This window comes from Marmota flaviventris, chromosome 8, assembly GCF_047511675.1.
Source record: "Marmota flaviventris isolate mMarFla1 chromosome 8, mMarFla1.hap1, whole genome shotgun sequence".
Classification (NCBI taxonomy): domain Eukaryota; kingdom Metazoa; phylum Chordata; class Mammalia; order Rodentia; family Sciuridae; genus Marmota; species Marmota flaviventris.
In genome coordinates, this window is record NC_092505.1 from 85999727 (window position 1) to 86023003 (window position 23277).

The following is a 23277-nucleotide window of genomic DNA, read 5'->3' on the forward strand; positions in this document are numbered from 1 at the left end:
AATTTTTTTTTCGGTCTCAGGAATGAACCCAGTAGCATTTAATCACTGAGCCACGTCTCCAGCCCTTTTTTATTTTGAGACAGGGTCTCACTAAGTTGCTTAGAGCCTGGCTAAGTTGCTGAGGCTGGCTTTGAACTTGTGATCATCCTGCCTCAGCCTCCTGAGCTGCTGGGATTACAGGCATGTGCCACCGTGCCCTGCTTGCTTGCTGAAATCTTGACCCCTTTGCAAGATTGGAACTTCAGGATGGCAAGGGCCATATGTGTGCACATCTGTATCTTTAGCATCAAGCATAGTGCCTGGCACTTATACACTGAAGGCAGTGAATGTTATTAAATTAGTCATCTAGACATTTATAAATAGGAATGAAGCACATTCCAAAGATAACTTTCATGTGAGTTATTTGGAAAGCGTCATTGTGTTTTGTTCCACCTTTCAGAGTTAATTAGCTAAAAGAGAATGCTTTGATTTCAAATATTTACATTTGGCTATTTTGAAAAATTGTGAAATGGCAGACTGCACAGTTTCAATTTTGCCTGTCTTATTTTCTACGAATTCCAACTACTTATTTCTCCTACCCATGGACTATACCCCAATTCAATCCCATCCCTGTATCTTTGATGTTTCTCATTCTCAGTCAGTGGAGAATGCAGTAGCAAAGAGAGAGGAGAAACAGATCTGCATGCCTGTGTGGGCTAACCCGGGGCACTCATCGGGTTAAAAGCACTGCAGTAATATTAAGCACATGTTTCAAGTCAGCAGGGTGCCAGCCTGAGATGTCCTCAAAGCCTAATTTGATAGATATTATGCCATACACTGCTGCAAGTAGTAATGAAGAAAGTAAAAATTTTATGGATGAGCAAAATAGGAGCTCTTATGGATGGAGTGTTTTTAAATCAGGTGTATAATTTACCCAGTGTCAGACCACATGTAGAGTGCATTACTCAATTGAACTTACAAGCAGATAGGAAAGCAGTTTCTTTTAATAAGCACTTCTTCAACTTATTGGCTCTACAATTACTTGCACCAAATTACCAGCAGCTGCTGCCTGTTTGGTATTTTATCCTAGACAAGGAGTTACATTAGTTTCTAATCAACAAGCCATTCAAGGACTCTTTATAATTTTTAGCTTAATTCCACTTTTATTTGGAATTTATTAATTGAAATATCCAATATTTTCATGACAGTATTTTGCTTAGCTTCCTTTAACAGGAAACCTATTCAACTGTTGAGGTGAATGGGAAAAGGGAGGGGAATAATCCCAAACTTATATCTGATATTTATAACATTATACAAACTCTGTTGGATTCGTGTTCCCTTATAGGTTGAATTTTACATTTCAATAGCTTTGATAAAAATACTGATACAGGACTTAAACTTCTGAATGTTTAGAGTCAATAAATTGTTTTATGTCTCTAAATAACATGGCTTTGTACATATGAGTTAACTGCAAGTTGAACATTAATCCATTCAGCAGCACATTTAACACAGGGTTTCTCAAGCTCAGCACTACTGACACTGTAGATTGACTATCATGGGATGTCCTGGGCACTGTAGGATGTTTAGAAAAATTCCTGGCCTCTACCCACCACATGCCAGTAGCACCTTCCTGGAATATGATTACCAAAGATGTCAGCAAACACTGCCTAATCCACAGACATCATTTAATGTAAGAGTTTGGAGGAGATTCAGGAGAAGGGGACTTCAGAAATGGTTGTAAGGGGAAAGTACACTTGCAACTAACTTGTTAAAGACTTTTTTCAAGGTATACTTACAAAAATCGTGTTTGTATGTACATTAGTGTTTGTACATTACATTATACAGGATTACCCACTGTATAAGTAATAGTAAAATGAAAATGTGAAGGAATTTAGTTCTTCAAAATGCAACTATTTAAACACAACCATATTTTTAAGCTATCTCCAGGGCCCAAAGCAAAAGCAAATGACTTTTTAAAAAATATGGAACAAGAGCTACTTATACTTAAATAAAATAAATATTTCAGTAACTACTCTAATTGTAGAAGACCTGTGGACTAATTTTCAAAAGGTATGGTTATATTTTTATGTCAGTGGTGCCAATAACATCTAGGAATATTTCATTTCTTTGAAATTACTTTACATGCTGTTGCCTGCTTCAAATTACAAAACAGAAAGGTTTGAACAGATAAATGCTGATGACTTCAAGTCACAAAAATGCTAAATCAAGCTCAAGCTTTTCCTCATGTGGTTTTCAAATCAACACTTGGCTTCTAAAAGTGAAGAATTAATTGTTTCAAAATAAACCCCACTATTATGTATAACTGTAATGCACTAATAAAAACATTTTTTAAGAAAAGAAGAAACACTGGGGGCCTCTCCAATGCTGCTAATATATTCCATTTCTTGATTGGCGATGTTCATACTGATGTGTTCACTTTGAGCTTTAAAGTTAATCGATGCATACTTTTGTCTATGTATGTTATACTTGAATAAAAAAGTTGACTTATAAGAACATCAAGAAATAAAGCTGGTGTAAAGAACCATTTGAATATCATATATACCCTGAGGTGCCAAAGTGAAAACAAAATAAATTGCCATCCCATAGTCTCCACAAAGAACTTTTTCTCTACTAACTTCTACATAGTCATATGTTGAAAGATCCAAATAAATATAGTGGGAAGTGGTTCCTTCGTAGTACTTTAAACTCTATGGTGCTGAACTTTAAAGGTCAGTTAGATCTACCAAGACTTCTTCCTGACTCCTCCCTAATTAGGTGTCCACCACAAGAATCTTCTCAAATTTTAGTATATACATATGTCGCCTGAGCATCTTGTTAAAATGTGGATTCTGCTTGGATAGGTCCAGGGTGAGAGCTTGAAATTCTACTTTTCTGACAAGCTCTTGGAATATGCCATTGCTGCTGGCATTGAAGAGCAAGGATTAGTCCCCATCATCCCTGCCAATTCCTGAGGAGCCAATGAGACAAAATTCTAATTCCAAAAAATACCAAGACAACTGCATACCCATTGAAATTTTAATTTTTAGATTCCTTATAGAACCATACCCAACCCATAGGAAACTTTGATGACCAGCTTAAGAAAAATTTTACACAATTTTAAGCAAAAGTGCTGAAAAACAATTGGCTATTGAGGTCAATCCAAGCCGGATTCTTTCATACTAATAGCTTGTGTAATTAAAAAATAAATACTTGGAAAAAAATACTTGGATCTTCATACAAACCACAGTTTTTATAATCATTCAAGAACATGTTCCCTTCTTATCACTGAGACTGTGTGGCCACAATTAAATACAGAAAACTAGAGGATCATAATACCTCTAGCACAGACTCTGTAGCCTAAAAGGGAACCAAACCTATCATTGGATTTTTCAGACAGCTCGGGTATATTTTGACCACACATTCAGAAATATGTCATAAGCCTATTATTTTATAAGGAAATAAGGGGGAGGTCATTATTAAGTTAATAGAATCACTCTTTTTCTCCGAGATAAGAAACATATCTTCCAATCACAGGAAAGATGCAAAGAACTTTCAGTTCCCAGCAGGCTCAGATATACAACCTCGAAGCCAGACCCATAAAAACATTTTAATTCTTAATTACAGCTTTCAGGTAATCCAGATTCCCTATTTTACATTTGTGGCTTTAATTTGGCTTATTTTATGGCTTAGTTCTCTACCCAGCAAAGGGAAGTAGACTCAATAGTTTCAAACAATGAGTTAAAACCAAGAGCTAATATGTGATTACAATATCATTTGATGATTTTGTGACCACCTCAAATATTCAAAATAGTGAACAGTAGGAGATGCTTGATTTTTAAGACATCAGAACAGAAGCCTCAATCAATTGGAACATACACTACTCAAAAGCCATCAGCATGGTCCTGTTGGTGCTTGTTAGCTACATAACAGCCCACTCTTGAGCAACATGAAGACAGAAATCCTCACAGGACACAGTGGTGCCACAAAAAGTTGTATCATAGGCAAACTTAGAAGAGAAAAAAAATCTTTACTCCAAATAGGAATAAATGTGTAATTTTTCTAGAGTGACGTTCTTTGTGAATCAATACTAATGTCAATCATATTCAACATATTCATAAATGTTCACAAAGCCCAAATTTATTCAATATTAAAGCTTCAAATTTGTAGCTAAGGACAAAAAAAGATAATATATAGGTATGAAATCTTACCAGTTTGCACACGTAGTTGAGAAGTAATAGCTAGACTTCAACTTAGTAACTATAAGACATATTTTATGATAAATAGTTTAGGTATAAAATGAATAGCTCTGAGATATCATCTGCAGTCAGGGAAACTGCATACCTAGAAATAATTGTTAGCTCCTAAGGATACTCACTGGATTGTCATTTGGGTCAAAAAGTAAACATTCGTGCACCATGAAGAATATTAGAAAACTAAATGAAATTAGTATGTTTTAAATATCCAGTGCATACACTTTTTGAATGACATGAGAGATTATGGTCATCACATCTCAAAAATTATAAACATGAAACCAAAGAAGGCACAAGCAACAGAGGAAATAGCAATAATCATGTTGGGGGAGAACTCATGGGGGCTTAGGATGCTACTATTTGAGACATATTGAAATGGCAACTTCAGCACAGAAAGGCAAGTGTTGAATAGGGAACTTGATTAAAATGTAAAATTATAAATGATATAGATGATATGGTTAAGGCTTGTTCTGCAATAGAAGGTGGAGAAGCATCCTTCAAAACTTCAGTAAAATAAGTTTAGGACCCTAAAAGGAAGGAGAGGTTAGCAACTTTGAACTCAACTTCACCAGCATGTCCACTCCACCCACCATTTCCTCCCAGCCGCCACCCCCTACAAGGATTAACACAGAAGGAAATAAAGACTTCAAGTTGGGATTCATTCATCCATTCAGCGCCAAGCACTGGGCTAAGAGCTGAAGCAATAAAAAAAAAAAAAAAAAAAAAGGTAAAAGATACATGGATCCCGCTTTGTTAAGTTGAAAGTCAACAGTTAACTGAATGAAGTGACTGAATGAAGTGGTCGAACAATCACACACATAATGTAAAGTTACAACTGAGATCAAAACTATAAAAAAAAGGGCACTTGGTACAACGATAGTGTCTAGCAGTGGGCCTTAACCTAAGTTGGGAGGAGGTCATTGTTTGGAAGTGTGCTGATATCTTAAAGATGGGTAGGATTTGAACTAACCGGTTAAAAAGGAAGAAATGACTACTAAATACAGAGAACTCTAAAACATCTATTTAAATAATATTCAGCTCACTTCCACAAAAGTAACCTGAAGGATGAACTACTAGAATGTCCAATGACAGCAAACACTGGATGAACAACCCAGAAGTTCAGCCCCAAAGAAAAATTCCTATAGTCATCAATAATATGGAATTAATTGGTATTTCCCCAAGGGAGCCTTTAAGTGAAAATTCCATTTTGAATAACAAGCATTGCCTCCCAGAATATTGTTATTTCATTAGAAAAGTGGGAAATGTACACAAAGTTCAGGTGGTTATTAAATTGACCCATATTATTAAGCAGGAAACCAGTTGACTTGTCTCCAAAATTCACTAGTTCCTTTGCTCTCCAAGGGGAATTAACAGAATCTGATATGGTCACCCTAATACTTTATACTTTGATTTATATCATAAGTAGTTAAGAAATGCATGACATGGTACCAGATTGCAAATTTGTGGTGGAAGCATGTTTTTTCATTTGTACATCCCTAGCAGAAAAGCACAGGGCTGTCTGTGCTCATAGCAGGCAATCAATAAATGTTTGTTGACTTGAAAGACAATAGTTAAGGCTTTAATTTATCTAACACAAGTCATTGACTAACAATCATTATCTACTTCATTTGTGTTGGTGAACACTGACATTTAAGGATGCTCTGTTGATACATACACCAGGGTCCTCCCAAACAGGAACACAGCCCTGCTCTCAAGCTTGACAGGGCTGTCTTTACCATCTGATGCTCTCAATCCTAGAAAATCCTCCTTCTTGCCAAATATAGTCATTATATCCAAGTGCACATTTTGGGGCACTAAAATGTTGACTTTGAACTTCAACAAAAGCCATTTTAGTTCATTTCTATTTTATCTTTTAAAATACCACTTTGCTGTGAGCAAACTTCTACTCAAATTGATGACTACTGTTGTGATCTCCAATCTGATACATCCGCATCACATACTATTTCATGGGGTGGGAAATGGTTGTGAGATTTTTTTTTTCTGAAAGCTAGGATTTTCAAAATTTATACCAGGTATGTATATGATATAAATTTGTATGTTTTGTGATATTGAATACATGTACACAGTAGAAATTCTTTAAATAGCCTCATTTAGTTTATCAGATTAACCAATGCTTTTCTATCCCACTTAAAAAAAATGGCTTATGCCCAAAGCATACTAGATAGTCACAGCTAGTAGAGCCTTAGAAAATCTAAACACCATCATCTCTCCTAGTTGTACTGTAGGCTTACCAAGAATCTGTTACATGTATTTCCAAACCTTGTTATTTCAGTTGTACTTGCTACTGCAAGTCTATAATTTTATGAAGCAATAATGTGTATCTGATGAGATGCAAGTGTGGAAAAAAGTTGTGATTCAAAAAAATACATTAAATGCTTCGTAAAGTTATAATAAGGACAAGCAAATGAAATGTAATTCTTGTTCAACTGGATGTGGGGAGCTTGTGGAACTGGGAAAATTTATAAATGTCTAGGATTTTGCCTTCAGATTTCTTAACTAAAATAATTTCTGTTTAATTGATCAAGGGAACAATTTTCCCCACATGTAGAAAAGTTTCAGATATTGTAGAAATTGTAGATATTGTAGAAGTTAGATATTTTCACGCATGTATTTGAGTATTGGATCTAGTTTACAGAGATCAAACCAGGAAATACATTATGGATATGGTTTATTCAAGTAAGAAAGAACTTCAACCAATGGATCCATACTCAAAATACCTTGGCCCTGCTCAGACAAATGAATAAATATGCATGTACATGTTAGTAGTTAAAAATAAAACATTTTAGCTCTGTAAGTTCCATTTTAATGAATTTGTTCTTTAACTGACTTTTTAAATTAACCAATTACCTATCAATCGCAACCAAAAAGAACCAGAGCACTATATTTTGATCTTTAATTTGTTTCTTTCTCCCCTCTTCTATGAAAAAGGCAAACCAAAAATGATACTTTTTTCTTTTATCTTTCAGAAGTTTCTGTTTCACAGTGTTATTCCATTTATTTGATGATCAGGCTTTTGCAAACCCCCATCCACTCAGTTGTTCAAATCAAAAACCTATGAATTGTCCTTACTCTAATGCTTTCCCATAACCTACATCTAACTCACCAGCAAATCTGGTTAATTTATTCTCTAAAATATCTTCTGAATCATTTAATTTTTGTTTTCCAGATTATGGAAGATCAGAGAAAAAAAATGGCACAAAATAAATGTAAGTATGGGGTAGGTTAGTGGGGAGGGGGACCTTGTAGATAATGATAAGCAGTTTGAATTTCTTTTTTCAAATATGATGAGAAGCTACTGGATTGCCCTAACTATTGCATACAGAAAGGATTAGGAGAAGAGCAAAAAGTGTGAATAAGAGTAGTGTCAGGAAAAATACTGGGCTGTGCAGAATCAGTCCACAGTAGTAGCTTGAGGTGAGTAGTGTAGTAAAATTTGATTTGATGAAATGAGAGATACTAAATATTAATACTAAATATTAAGTCATAGAATCTACTGGGTATTGAGCATATAAGTGAAAGAGAGTGATAATGCATACAATCGTAGGTTTTTTTATGACATATAGATGAACAGAGAAATCATTTAAGGATATAAAGAGAAATAGAGGAACAAGTTTGGAAGTGTACATGGAGAATCAAGGGTAGGAACATCTATCATCAAGAATTCTAGATAGGGCAGAGGGATGGGAGGGAAAAGGAGGGGATGGGGGATTATCAAGGATGGTGGAATGTGATAGACATCATTATCCAAAGTACATGTATGAAGACATGAATTGGTTTCAACATACTTTACATACAAACAGAGATATAAAAAATTGTGCTGTATATGTGTAATAAGAATTGTAATGCATTCCACTGTCATTTATTTTTTAAAAAATCAATTAAAAAATAATAATATCATGGGAACAAATCTTTACTCCTCACACTTCAGATAGAGCCCTAATATCCAGAGTATACAAAGAACTCAAAAAATTAAACAATAAGATAACAAATAACCCAATCAACAAATGGGCCAAAGACCTGAACAGACACTTCTCAGAGGAGGACATACAATCAATCAACAAGTACATGAAAAAATGCTCACCATCTCTAGCAGTCAGAGAAATGCAAATCAAAACCACCCTAAGAGACCATCTCACTCCAGTAAGATTGGCAGCCATTATGAAGTCAAACAACAACAAGTGCTGGCGAAGATGTGGGGAAAAGGGTACTCTTGTACATTGCTGGTGGGACTGCAAATTGGTGCGGCCAATTTGGAAAGCAGTATGGAGATTCCTGGGAAAGCTGGGAATGGAACCACCATTTGACCCAGCTATTGCCCTTCCCGGACTACTCCCTGAAGACCTTAAAAGAGCGTACTACAGGGATACTGCCACATCGATGTTCATAGCAGCACAATTCACAATAGCTAGACTGTGGAACCAACCCAGATGCCCTTCAATAGATGAATGGATAAAAAAAATGTGGCATTTATACACAATGGAGTATTACGCAGCACTAAAAAATGACAAAATCATGGAATTTGTAGGGAAATGGATGGCACTAGAGCAGATTATGCTAAGTGAAGCTAGCCAGTCCCTAAAAAACAAATGCCAAATGTCTTCTTTGATATAATGAGAGCAACTAAGAACAGAGCAGGGAGGAAGAGCAGGAGGAAAAGATTAACATTAAACAGAGACGAGGTGAGAGGGAAAGGTAGAGAAAAGGGAAATTGCATGGAAATGGAAGGAGACCCTCATTGTTATACAAAATTACATATAAGAGGTTATGAGGGGAATGGGAAAAAAACAAGGAGAGAAATGAATTACAGTAGATGGGGTAGAGAGAGAAGATGGGAGGGGAGGGGAGGGGGGATAGTATAGGATAGGAAAGGTAGCAGAATACAACAGTTACTAATATGGCATTAGATTCTGCAATCTGTATTTGGGGTAAAAATGGGAGTTCATAACCCACTTGAATCTAATGTATGAAATATGATATGTCAAGAGTTTTGTAATGTTTTGAACAACCAATAAAAAAAAAGAATTCTGGTACCTGAGTTACCACATAATCAATTGGATATTAATCTGTAGCTCAAATGTTGAGACTATAAACACAAACTTATAAATTATCAGGCTATCTATGGTACAAAATTCATAAGACTAGATGAGTCCACTGGGGGCAAATTGTTTTTTAAATTACGTAAGAGAAGGCCAAAAGATAGAGTCAGTAAAAAAGACTGAGCACCAAAGATAGAAAATTGGGAGATTGTGGTAGCTAAGAAGCTAAGTAAAGAAATTTCAATGGAACTAGAGAGAAAGAGCAATGAGACCAGATCTGACCACTCATTTAACCAGACGGAAGTTTGTGGTGACCTTGAGAAAGGTTACAAAGGAGACAAACCCCACTTGGCATCAGTTATGAAAAAAACAGGAGGTATGAAAAAGCAGAGCATCAAAAATAGAAAACTCTATTCCACAGAGTCTTTTTATAAAGGGGAAGGAGGGAACTAAAGTGGTGGGTAACACATGAAGTTAAAGTTTTCTTTTAACATGGGATTCTTAAACGATGCCCTTCAGCATCCTAAAGGAACTTGGCTTCTGTGCACAAGTAGAGGACATGCTTGGTTTTGGGAAGCGGGGGGCAGTGCCACAAGTGGGGGGGCAGAAAGAATATATAGATAATATGCAATGAGACTTAGATCCAGTGGTGGGAAGATGAGCTGCTTCCCTTCTGTGAATTGTGTTGAAAGTGAGAAAGGAAGAGGTCCTATTGGCAGTGTGAGAAAAGAGAAGGTAGACCAGAGATTGACAAGATTTTACCAGGAAGTATTATGTCTACTTGATGTCTGTGATCCTACTTTTAATTTAAATTAGTTTTAATGTAAAACTAATCATAGGTATGTTTACTTCCACTACATTCCATGTTCAGGTTTACTGTATATGTGTATTTATTTATTGTGTTCATTAGTTATTATTGTACATCTCCCCCATTAGACTAGAATCTTTAAAGAGTATATTCACTCCTTACCCCTAGAACACTCACTCACGTTCTCTGGTATGTAACTGGTACTCCATAAATATTTGTTGCCTAAATAAATTAATAAACACAAATTTTTAAAAATATGCCAAAAATAGAACTCATTACCTTTTCCTAAACCTTTCCATGTGCATACCTATTTGTCTCTTTTTTATTCTGTTACTTTATCAACCAATTTCCAAATCCACAAACTTGGAAATCATTATATGATCTTCCTCATTTCACTCTCTACAATTCATCCATCAATCAAGTCTGGTCAACTCTACCACTTAAAAATTTCTTGGACCTATATGGCATCCTTTACTCCTGTGGCCAATTTCCTGGTTCAGGTCAATATCACCTGGATTACTGAAAAAGCATCATAATAACGCTGCTGGTTATCATTTTATCTCCAATCCATCCTTCATATCAAAACCAGAGGCATCTTTCAAAAAGCATAGATTTCATTTTGACTTCTTCAACATTAAGCCCATGATTGATTCTTTACCCAAGCCCTCAAATAAACCATTTTGGAATGGTTTATTAAAACATTCTTTAATGTGGCAGGGAACTCTGGTTAGCAAAGTAAACTAATTCCAACTCTAATTGGGGTCATTTTCACCTTTTGGGTCTTCCCGCATGTTCTTCTCATCTCCTGGAACACCCTGTTCACCATCAGCTCCTACTCATCCTTTTATTCCCAATTTAGAAGTCATATCCTCTGAAAAGTCTTTCCTGATATGTATCATTGGTTATGGATTCTCTACATTCTTCCAAAGTCCCCTGTGCTTACTGGGGTTTAAAATCATCCTTTAAAGCATGGTTTCAAGGCAAAGACTTGTGTTTTGTGTAATGAGTCTATCCCTCCATTCATCTCCACTAGCCCCTTAGAAGTAGAGAAAAAAAATCAGAGGTATGAAGCATGTTTATTTCCTGAATAAGGAAGATATTCCTCACAGGTGTTCTTTGGAAGTGGCAAGACAGGTCTAAACAGCTCTGTAATTATGGACCAATGAGAAAGTGGTAGGGACAAATCCTTTCACTCTCTTTAATTTTTTCAAATATGTTAGAATTTTACAAATAAATCACTTCAAATTTCTTGGAGAACTTGTGGTCTAGGAATTATTGATACTATTCAATCCTCTTTAGGAGTAAGTGTCAATGTCTTTGTATTCCTAACTTACCCTAAGCTTTTTAATAACTGATACCAATTTTAAAATACCTGAGTAAATATCAGAAAAAGTTGAGAAATGTGATTTTCCTTTCTCTTCATGATTACTTCACAAGCATTATAGAAAGTCACAGAAAGTAAGAAGATAAATTATTTTGAAAAGTCAAAGTATCAATTCCTATAATAAGAGATCTGTTAATTTTAAGGGCATAAGCACAACTAATTATTGCAATTTCTGCAGTCAACTAAATCATATGCCTTAGTATACAACCAAAACTTTCCAGTTTTCTTATATGTGCCATTCTTTGTCTATGAGTGTTCACAACTGGGATAAAATGGTTCCTTGAGATCTTCTTTTCAAAGTCAAAATGCATAAAAGTGGTAAAGTTGAAAGAATGTAAGAGGCTTCCACAGATAGAAATAAAATCTATATTGAAATCATGTGGCATTTTGTTATATTCATTTAAAATGTAACTGTGCAAAAACAACACACACACACACACACACACACACACAAAAAAAACCCAAATAACCCAATCAATAAATGGGCTAAGGAATTGAATAGGCACTTCACAGAAAAAGAAATATGAATGGTCAACAAATATATGAAAACATGTTCAACATCTCTAGCAATTAGAGAAATACAAATTAAAACTACACTGAAATTTCATCTCACTCCAGTCAGAATGGCAATTATCAAGAATACAAACAACAATAAATGTTGGCAAGAATGTGGGTAAAAGGGTATAGTCACCCATTGCTGGTGGGACTGAAAATGAGTGCATCCACTTTGGAAAGCAGTATGGAGAATCCTCATAACACTTGGAATGGAACCACCATTTGACTCAGCTATCCCATTCCTCGGTTTATACCCAAAGGAATTAAAAGCAGCATACTACAGTGATGTAGCCACATCAATGTTTATAGCAGCTCATTTCACAATAGCCAAACTATGGAACCAACCTAGATGCCGGTCAACAGATGAATGGATAAAGAAAATGTGACATATATACACAATGGATATTCAGTCTTAAATAAGAATAAAAATCATGGCATTTTTCAGTAAATGGATGGAGCTGGAAAATATCATGCTGAGTGAAATAAGCCAATCCCAAATAACCAAAGCTTGAATGTTTTCTGATATGTGGATTCTAGGAGGGTGGCTAGGGAAGAATAGAGTTACTTTGGATTAGACAGTGACCAGTGCAATTCTGTATCATGTACAACAAGAGAAATGAGAAGTTATATTCCATTTATATATGATATGTCAAAATGCATTCTACTGTAATGTATAACTAATTAGAACAAATTTTAAAATGCTCATAAAAATAAATAAATAAATAAATAAAATGATACTACAATTATAATACTCTTAAAAATAATTTGTGATTTTAGTTTTTAGGTTGTAATTATCTAAACTGTATATGAAAACATTATATGAAGCTAAACACATCAAAGAAGTTTGTCATCTTTATGAAACAAAAAGATATATTCATTTTACTCTCCTGCTCATCAATAAGGAAAAAATAAAGTTCTGTGCATGGAAATTAGTGTGTTAAATAAAGTATTATAAAAATATCATTTTGAGAAGCTGGATATGTGGTTAATACTTTCAGCCTGTATATACTATTGAATACTGTATAGCCTTTGGTATAGTATGGACTAGCAAAGTATTTGTTTAGGATTTGCCACTAAACCATTAATTGCAAATTCCTGAGTTCAAGAAGGATTTTTTGAGAAATCACATACTCTAAGTCTTAGGCAAACTAGACCTCAAATCAACCTAGATTCACATATTTTCATAGAAGTTAATTCCATCAATGGGAACTGATATGGGGTTACTAGATTTAACAAAAACAGTACAGGATAACAGTTAAGTTTGAATTTCAGATAAATACTTCTTTTAATGTAAATATGTACCATGCAATATTTGAGTCAACTTATGCTTGAAAAATATTCTTTGTTTATCTGACATTTAAATATACCTGGGTGTCCTGTATTTTATCTGGTAACCCCAGAACTAAAACCCTGCCAAGGATAATTTCTGTCAGATGACTCAATTTCTCTGTTATAGATTGCCACATCTGAGATCACTCATCCAAGAGAAAGAGTGATCATATGTTGACAATCCCAGGTTAATTAAGACATAATTGTTGGTCAAGTTGTCAAAAGTCAATACTTCTATCTTCAATTTAACAGTCAATTCAATCAATATAGTTTTTTAAAAAACAGTTTTAAACAAATAGGATTTTTGTAATTCTTTTTCTTTAATAAACCTAACAACACAATAGTCCTCATTTCATTGACCATGGGAGATTACCTTTAATATAGAACTTCAGATAAATTTAAAAATATAAAATTTGAACCTTATGAAAGCAAACATAAAAGGTAAAGCAAGATATTTTTAACAATGTTAAATTTGCTTGTATATTTTAAATTTAATTAAAACTGAATTTATCATCCTGCCTCTCAAAATCATTTCTCTTCAGTATTTCTCCTCTTGTTAAATAATATCATACCCTGCTAGTTGACAAAGTCAGAAATATGAATTATTTTCAATTCCTTTTCATGAAACTCACTTACTTAAAAAAAAATAATGTTTACTATGCTTGTCAATATTACCATGTGCAGTATTAACCACACCACTGTAATACGATTTTTAACCTTCTTTCTCTTGCCTGTTACAACATTACAATGAGACAGGAATTGTTAGTGCTCTCCAGAGAAACAGAACCTGTCTGTCGTCTGTCTGTCGTCTGTCTGTCTGTCGTCTGTCTGTCTAGATTGTTTATAATGGGAATTGGCTTCTGTGATTAAGGAAGCCAAGAAATCCCATGATCTCTCATCTGCAAGCTGAAGTACCAGGTAAATTGTTGGTGTAATTCGGTCCAAGTCCAAGAACCTGAGAACCAGGGAATCTGGCAGTGTAAGGTCTAGCTGAACCTGAAGACCTCAAAATCAGAAGTTCTAATGTCTAAAGACAAGAAAAGATGGACAGTCCAGCTCAAACAGTGAGAGGGAACATGCCCACCCACACTGTGAAGGTGGATCTTCTTAGTCTACCACTACAAATGCTAATCTCTTCTGATAACAACCTTCCCAAGCACACCTGGAAATAATGTTTTACCAGCTAGTGGAGCATCCCTTAGCCCAGTCAGAGTGACACATAAAATTAACTCTCACAGAAAGTATTATGAATCTATTCCATAGATAAAGAAACTGAAGCATAAAGAGGATGAATGACTTCTTCAAGTTCATATCACTAAGCAGCAAAGAACCAGGATGGAAATCTAGAACTATCTTAACCACTTTGCTAACTCCCCATACACAATTATGAACTAAATCCTGCCAATTCTAATGTCTGAATATCTTTTAAATTCTTTCTTTGCATCCCATCCCGCCCCCTGAGTTCAGTTCTTCATCAGTCCTCCTAAGTGGTCTCCAATCTTGGATTCTGTAATAGCTTCCTAGAGCTGCATAACAAAATGCTACGATGATGGCTTAAAAATCTGAAATTTCTTGTCTCACAGTTCAGAGAAGCCAGAACTCTGATTCCCTCTAATATTTCATCATCATTCCTCCTAAAAGATACATTTTTATGTGGATGATTCTGAGCCACAATGTATTTTTAAAAACTAAAAGTAAAACAATGATGATCATAGACCCTCAGGTTTCTGAGGCCTAACTTTGGGCTAAATCTCAAGGTTATATAGCTGACATTCATTAGAACACAGTTTACTAGTGGTTTGGGTCACTGTGTTAGGGATCAGTGCTCATTCTTATCATGTGTTCTCTTGCCTTTCTTTTCTTCCCCCATCTGGATATGGCAGGCCTGCTGGGGCTTCTTGTCTCTGTATCAAACACAACAGAACAGAGCCATCTTTATCTCTCTCAACTCCAAATATTGACAAGTGAATTGGGATCTTTGTGAATCTGGCCACTTCCATTTGGTGGAAGGAAACCTCATTTCAGTTTCAAGTGAAAGTCAGTTTCTATGACAGAACTTATCAGAAATATTTATACTTGGGAAGTTATAGGGCACACATCTCTAATAATGAAACGAAAGTTCATTTTTTACATGTCCATGGATCTTTGTGTATGTACGTGACTGATAGAACCTCCAAAGGTGAGTGGCACACCAATTCCTTAACACTGTCCTCATCCTCAATAGGCTTTCTAAATAACTATTTAAATTGGCATGAACAGGTCTTCTTGAAAACATATGGTTCCTGTCCACATCAAAGCAGGATCTCTGCACTAATAACCTGTAGCACCTAAGCACAACACCTTTGGCAAGGCACTGGGAACTATCCTTCTTTAATATGTGTGCAAACTCTTACAGCACCATGAAAAATGGACCGTTCAGCCAGGGAGAGAAAATGAACATTTTTGAGCCTCATGAATATTATAGGAGCTAATGGAAGAACAAACATGGCAGAAAACATTTGTGAGATGTTCATAGAACATTTTCTAGACAGAGACTATGAACATCCCTCTATATGTGTGGTTAAGGTGAGAGGTTAATTGTCTACTTACAGAGAAGTACATGCAAATATTTATAAAGGTAAAATATTCAGGTTAATAAAAGCAATCTGAGTCACAATTTCAGGCAAAAAAATTGATAAATTTATATTTTATCTTTTTAATATAGTTAACTTTGGAGCAGCCATAGGGACTACTGAGCATAAAACTACTTGGAATAAACTTGAAATATCGGATATAATTTTTTACTATTCTTTTAGTGTTGCTAAACACACATATTTTACTACACTAATGGCTTTTACTTCCTATATGCTACTAAGAATCATCTAGCAAGTAACTAAACAGCTCATGCTAGGTCTATCCTATAATACCTGGTGATTTCAGGAAGTTAATGTATCATATTATTCAGAGCTATGTTGCAATTCCATTTGACAAAACATAAATGTGACCTGTTAAACTCATTCATTTAATTAATGGCATTTAAGTTGAAGTATCTAACTAATTCTGTAGGAATCCAGGAATATACCCCAGGGATGAACCTAATTGGCCCTGCTTGGGACAGGTATTCATCCCTGAGCTAATCACTGTGCCCATGACAATGAGATTATGAATGACAGCCCATCAGAAACCAATGGGAAGGGAGACAGGCAGACAAAATACTTCTATGAAGTTTAGACAGAGGAGCACAGTAGAAGCAACACAGGCGAGAGAATCTGTTAGGACTGCCTTTTCTTGTCTGCAAAATAATAAGTGGGTCAAACTTCAATAGTTTCTGATCCTACATGAAACAATTAATTTTGCAAGGATCTGTTTACCTAAATAATCAAGGTTTTACTTTCTTGATGGAGAAAGTGAACAATGTTTAACTGGAATGGAAAGTCCGTGTGACTCTTACCACCCACACAGGACTTCAAGGCCTTCCAACAAAGGAAAAGAGGAGAGAAAATAGAAAGAGAATTTCCTCAAAGTCAGAGTAGGAGAGGCTGCAGCATCCCTTAAATCACAATGCTAAGACTCTGCCAACTTTTCTGCTCACGATGTCTACTGACAAGGTGAACCTTGCTTTCTATTTAAAAACCCACTGAAATATCTGCCAGACAAAATCCAGACCTTGTATCTTCTTACAGTCTAAACCTTGAATGTACCCAGTTTCATCTCCACTCTACCAAAGAGCTCTCAACTACAGTCATACCACTTGTATGAGTCATGTCTTTTCAGAGCTTATGACATTAGCAATAATATTAACATTTAATAACACCTACCATGTGCCCTGCACCACTCAGGTGTTGGTGATACATCAATAAACAAGACAAATCCCTGTCCTAACGGGGCTTACATTCCCGCAAAGGAGACTAGCAGTTATTATGCAGCCAAAGAAAGTACATAGCTGAGGTGGGAGATAACTTGAGAGGTTATCTACTGTCAGGATGGGACACCAGAACTCTGCATGAATGAACTGAATGAAGAGAAGGAGCCTGATGTGAGATGGTCTGTGCTGGGCACAGATCCAGGCCTTTTTAATACATTATATTGAATCCTCACAGAATCTACAAAATGTGGGTTATTGCCCCTGTTTTATTCTGAGAAACTAACTAGGTTGTTCAGATCACATAGCACAGGAGTTAATGATCTGGAACTCAAACTAAAACCTGGCTCCTGCATCCCCCTATTTGAAGTTCTGCCTTTCTTTAAAACTGGAATGCTCTTTCCCACACTCCTGAAAGACTCTTCCTCATCATTCCAGAAGCTCAACTATCATTTTCTTAGCAAAACCCTTCCTGGCCAGCCTTATCCCATTCTTTCCCTCTGTCTGCAACAAAGCATAGATCATCATTTTTGTTTCTGTTTCCACAGCACTCCTTGTAGGATCTCTCTTACAATAACAAATACATTGATTGTAATTTCCCATTTACATATGAGATTTCTCCTCTAGATTGGTAGCTCCTTCAGGACAGGGAGCATTTCTTACTCACGAAGTATCTCATAAATCTTGCCCAAGATCTGGAACATTGAAAATACTTAAGAAATGTCTGTTGATAATGTGTGCATGTACAAATACGGAACACAAAGCACCTCATTATATACAGTATAATGCACCAATAAAAAAATGGGGAATAAAACTTGCCATAAAAATTGCCACATTATCTAAATGCAAAAAGAAAGAGGAGGAGGAGGAGTTAGAGGAGGAGGATGAAGAAAGAGAAAGAAAGAAAAAGAAAGAGAGAGAGAAAAAAGTTTATTGAACAAATGCCATTTGCCGTGGAATTACATTGACAGAAAAGTGGCATCTCAGAAACTAGTCTTGATAAGAGATGCAGCCATCAGAAATATAGAACAATTAAAGACCATGAGTCCTTATCCCACAGAAAAATGACCATGTGTTCTTCTTTGGAAACAGGCAACAACATTAAAACTAGAGTAACTGTGCTTAAGATTATGTAAAAGTAGCCACTATTAAAAAGGAACTTTTTTTCAAATAAAAATATATTTTTTAAAAATTTTGACAATCATGATATTTTTTAAGTTTTCTGAACTAGCATTTCTAGAAGACTTAACAGGATTGACATTTTCCTGTTTTGTACCCAGAGTAGAGAAAAATTCCCTTCTATGACATTTCATTCTTATATATTTTCCCATTAATGGGACCTGAATTGTTTATAGAACTATTGAATTAGCAAATCTTTATTTTTTAGAGGAATCTCCCACTTAAGAGAAAGAGTTTTCAAATAGTATTGGAATTTTTTTAGTTTAAAAACTGGGAGTTGAAGCCTGTGGCACAGAGCATGTTGTAAAACAGGCAGTGCATCATTATCACCTCCCACTCAAAATCATTTTAACTGTAATCTCTGTATTTGGGTAGTTCAGCTAATTAACAACCTGGTATTACTATAAAGATGAAATTGTCATGTTATTTGAAGTGGTTTTTAACAGTCTTTAAGCACTAACCACTCAATTTATTAACAGTTTGCTCTTCCTTAAGTGAAGGAAATTACATAATTGTGAGTCTGAAAATGAGAAGAGATATATATGTACATTTTACCATTATCCATAAAGAATGCCAAAATTAATATGGTATTTTAAGCATAATAGGTAAAATTCCTGAAAATGTCTATTAATATTTCTCTGACTATGGGTTTTATGGGTCTATAATCATCTTCTTCATACCTTATAACTTTTACTTTGATGGAATCTAACACATAGGACAGGAGAGGGAAGATTTTTTGAAGCAAAACGGTGTTTTAAAATGTGAACCTTAGAAGCCAGTTGAATGGGTTCTAATCCTACCTTTACCACTTACTAATGCAAAGACCTTAGGACTTACTTTATTCTTCTGTGGCTGGGTTTCCTCATCTGTAAAACAGGGATCTTAAAAAAAAAAAATAACAAGATCTGGGTTCAATCTCCAGTACTGGGGCAGAGGACAATAATGGGCCCACTATAAGGTTGATGTAAGATTGAATGATTTAACATGTGTAAAATACCAGAATACTCAACAAATGCTAGTAGTCATTATTAGGACTAGTTCTTCATGTAATATCCCATGTCCCCAAAGAAATAGTTTATGGTTCTCTTTCCAAGCATGAGGAGCCCTTTTCCAACTATAAGAATTTCTCAGACATGACAATTGTATATTTTTATCCATTAATTGAAACTATGCAAAAAATCACAAAAGGTAAGAAAAAAATCATAAAAAGCTACTGTGTCATGATATTAAACAAATGTGTATTTTATCTATCACATTACTAATGACATCTGAAAAGTAGCAGAATACAGCTGTGGAAGACTGAACACAGCCCAAGTGGAGTTAAGGTGGTATAAGCACAGGTACAGGGCCCAGACATCCTCAGTCACGTGTTGGAATCCACTCACTTAACATCTCTTAGGCTTACCCTATTAGAAAGCTAATGCAGAAAATAAAGTTGGAATAGGTACTAAATAATACCACAAGATTCCTCAGCCTTCATCTAAAGAGTTTTTCCTGCAAATCTTTTATGACTCAAAGATGACATTGATTTTTTAATTTTAAGTCATTTGACTAGAAGAACAAGCTAGACTAGGAGTCAGAAAGCCAATGTATAGGAATATTAGAAGAACTAAATGAAATAATATATCTAAAATCTTAGCATTTAGCCTAGAACATAATAGCATCTCCTTAAGTCCTGCTTGACTTTTCATTTCCCATCCTAAGCAAGTTCCAGATTCGCCTCTGCCAAAACCAAGTAGGATAACCTTGAGCAAATGATGGCTCTGAGCTCTGCTGTTCTCTGTAAATTAGGAGGTGACATAAGGACAACTAAGATGACTGTGCTGGTCATCTGTCCATATTCTCTCAGATCCATCTGCACATATCCTCTGCTTCGCTCTATAATACAGAGTGCTGACCACTGCAAACTCAGCTCTCACATGCTGTTGCTAACTGACCTACATGGGAAGCAGAGAAAAGTGACTGAAAAACAGACGAAAAGCACATGAGGGAACTTTTCCCCATCTCTCTGTTTCCAGTATGTCAGTAACTATGGGTTCTCTGTGCTCCCATACCCTCACAAAGCAACCCTGTATACCATTTCTTCCCTCCAGTGCTGGGGGTGTTAGCAGCTGCCTACGGTTACTAGCCTTGGGTAGACGACTTTCAGCTCGTCCAACACCCTTGGAGCTCCTCCTGTCTTTATAAACCTAATACATTATGGGTCCATGTTAGAACCTCTATGCAAGTTTGATAAATAAATGAACGTGTGAATGGAATCAACATTCTGCATGTCCAGATGTAAGTAGTCAATTTTTTGATCAAGGGTTAATACCAGAAATAGCCACAGCTCAAATACTTCTCCTCGCTTGGCCTGCCACAGAACCCAAAACTCTACCACCAGACTGCATCTGGGCATTGTTTCTTTGAATCCATTTTAAAAGGTTAATTTCCCTGGGGAAGGTTAAGTCATTATCAATCAGTTGCACCTCAGCAGGGATTAGTTTTATAGATTGTTTCCTATAGACACAGGCTTCTGAGAAGGAGCTGGTAAATCTAGAGAGAGGGAAAGCAATGCCCATAGCAAGGAAGCAGCCTATATGAAAAAGTACAGCAGTCCCTTGACCTGCCTGAGTCCTGCTGTCATTCCTCATTTTGAGGAGCTTCAATCTGCAGTCTGCTAAATAAAGAGCTGCTTGTCTGTTTCTCAGCTACTGAATGAATGTGGAGGAGGAACAATAGAAGAGAAGGCCCGTGAGGAGCTTAGGGTTCAAACAAAACCAGCTGATGAGGCTGAGATGAAGAGTGACAAGTGGCAGGAGACAAGTGAGTTGAGCAGAAGGCACCCAGAGGCGGCCCTGGGTGACACTTAGCAAAGAAGAGTCGGACTGTTTGAGGTAGGGTAAGGTCATAACAGGGAGTCTTTCTCATCTTAACATTTACCCTCTGCTTCCATCTGAAAAGGTTATTTCAACTGGTTATATTTTAATTGACTTTGTAGAGGAAAAAAACTATTATCATATTCCCAAACACGGATTTCTGAATGTCTCAGGATATAATTTGTTCATATTTTTTACTTATTTAATAAAACATTATTGAAAGCTGTACTTATGACTGTACTTAGAACTGAGAAGAAGCCTCTCAACTGTCAGAAGTTTACTTTTTTCATAAAAGTGTCCTTCCTTGTCCCTCTTTTCAGGGCTCATAGAGGAAAGGAGAAAAGGAAAATGAATAAAGGTGAAGGATAAAGACAAATTCATTCCTTCTTATTCCTAATTCAATGATCATTCTATAACTGAAGACTTTTCATAACTTAAGCTTACCCTCCAGCAACGGGGAAAGATATTTGTCCTTGAACGCCCAATTCCTAGCATAGCATCTGGAACTCAGCTGGTTTAATAAATGTTTAATGAATGATGGATGGATGGATGGACGGACGGATCAATTGATCAAATCACAAAACTCAAAATGGTTACTAGTAGTTCCCAGTTTTTATCTTCATATTTTTTCAGGTAAAAAATATTTGTGCTTTAAAGCCAGTTCTTTCGGGAAATGCAGAATGCTGCTTTAAATCTTTTTTTTTTTTTTTTTTTTTTGGTGGCGGTGGGGGGAGGCTCTGATGGGAGGGAATGAGAAAGAATATAAATAGATAAATAGATAGATGAAGGAATGAATGTACATATGAGATATTCTTACAAGCATTTTCCTCAGAGTCATACTTACCTAGACTCATATTAAAATCTTGCCACAATGTCTCTACAAAACATGACTGCTTTTTCTTCATAGCATCTCCTCTACTCATTTTAACATTATGCAAATTTGCTGCTGATTTAACTTTAGTTAGCCACCCACACATCACAAATACTACTTTTAACCTCACAGATATGCTCATCTAATTTTTATTTCAAGTCATCCTAAAGATCAAATGCCTTTCTGCTCCTAGAGATGATATCATGTGTGTGTGTGTATATGTGAGAGAGAATTATACTAATTGCCAAGCCATAGATCATTCTCAGTATGTAGAGATCTGGGACAACCTGTACCCTCCCCCATGGACACTGTGCATCTACGATTTCTAGGACTTATGCCCCTCATTGTTTAGAATGCAGTGACACCAAACTGAGAATTGATGTCTATCAACTGAAGGAGTTAGGAGAGACAAGGTTGGGTTGGGGAGAGCCAGTAGAAGTTCAGGAACATCACTGGGGCTGGAGATGATGAGCAAACGGTCTAAGAGACCTTACTCAGGAAGCCATTTGGAGAAACCTTAAGCAAATGAGTCACTGGATTTAATTTAGTTCTTTACAAGATTATTTCATGGAATATATGGAAAGGCATTTGGAGGGCACAAAAAGTAGGAGACATGTGACTTAGGGCAAAGTTGGAAAAAAAAATTAAATTCAGTGTTTCTTCCCATTAAACTTCAACCATTTTAACCCATTTTAATCTAATTTTGTTTTTCATCTTACTTTGAGGTAAAAGCTTTAAACATTTAAAATCTTGGATTCCGCATAACCACAGGTCCAAGCATACTCATATCTTTCTGTTGGTTTTGTCCAAATGTTTCAAATTCCCAGAGAATTCTTGACATCTATAGCCTGACTTTGAAAACTTCCTGCGACTTCTCAGAGAGAAAACATCAGTTTATTACTTCAGCTCTCTATTGAACTCAAACTCATTTTATCTACTTATGTTTCAATAGATCACTCCTCTTACGGAACTTTATTGCTTCCTGCTTCTTGTTCTCCAGCAGACAGGCTGTAACTACACCATTAGCTCCTGACCCTGGAGCTGCAAGACCCAGGCTGTAAGATTCTCTGCCTCTGCCCCGCATACTATATCCTCCAGTCTACCCAGCCTCACATTTGCTCAACCCTCAGCATCTCTCTTCAAAGGTGCTCCAATAGCCTCCTGAA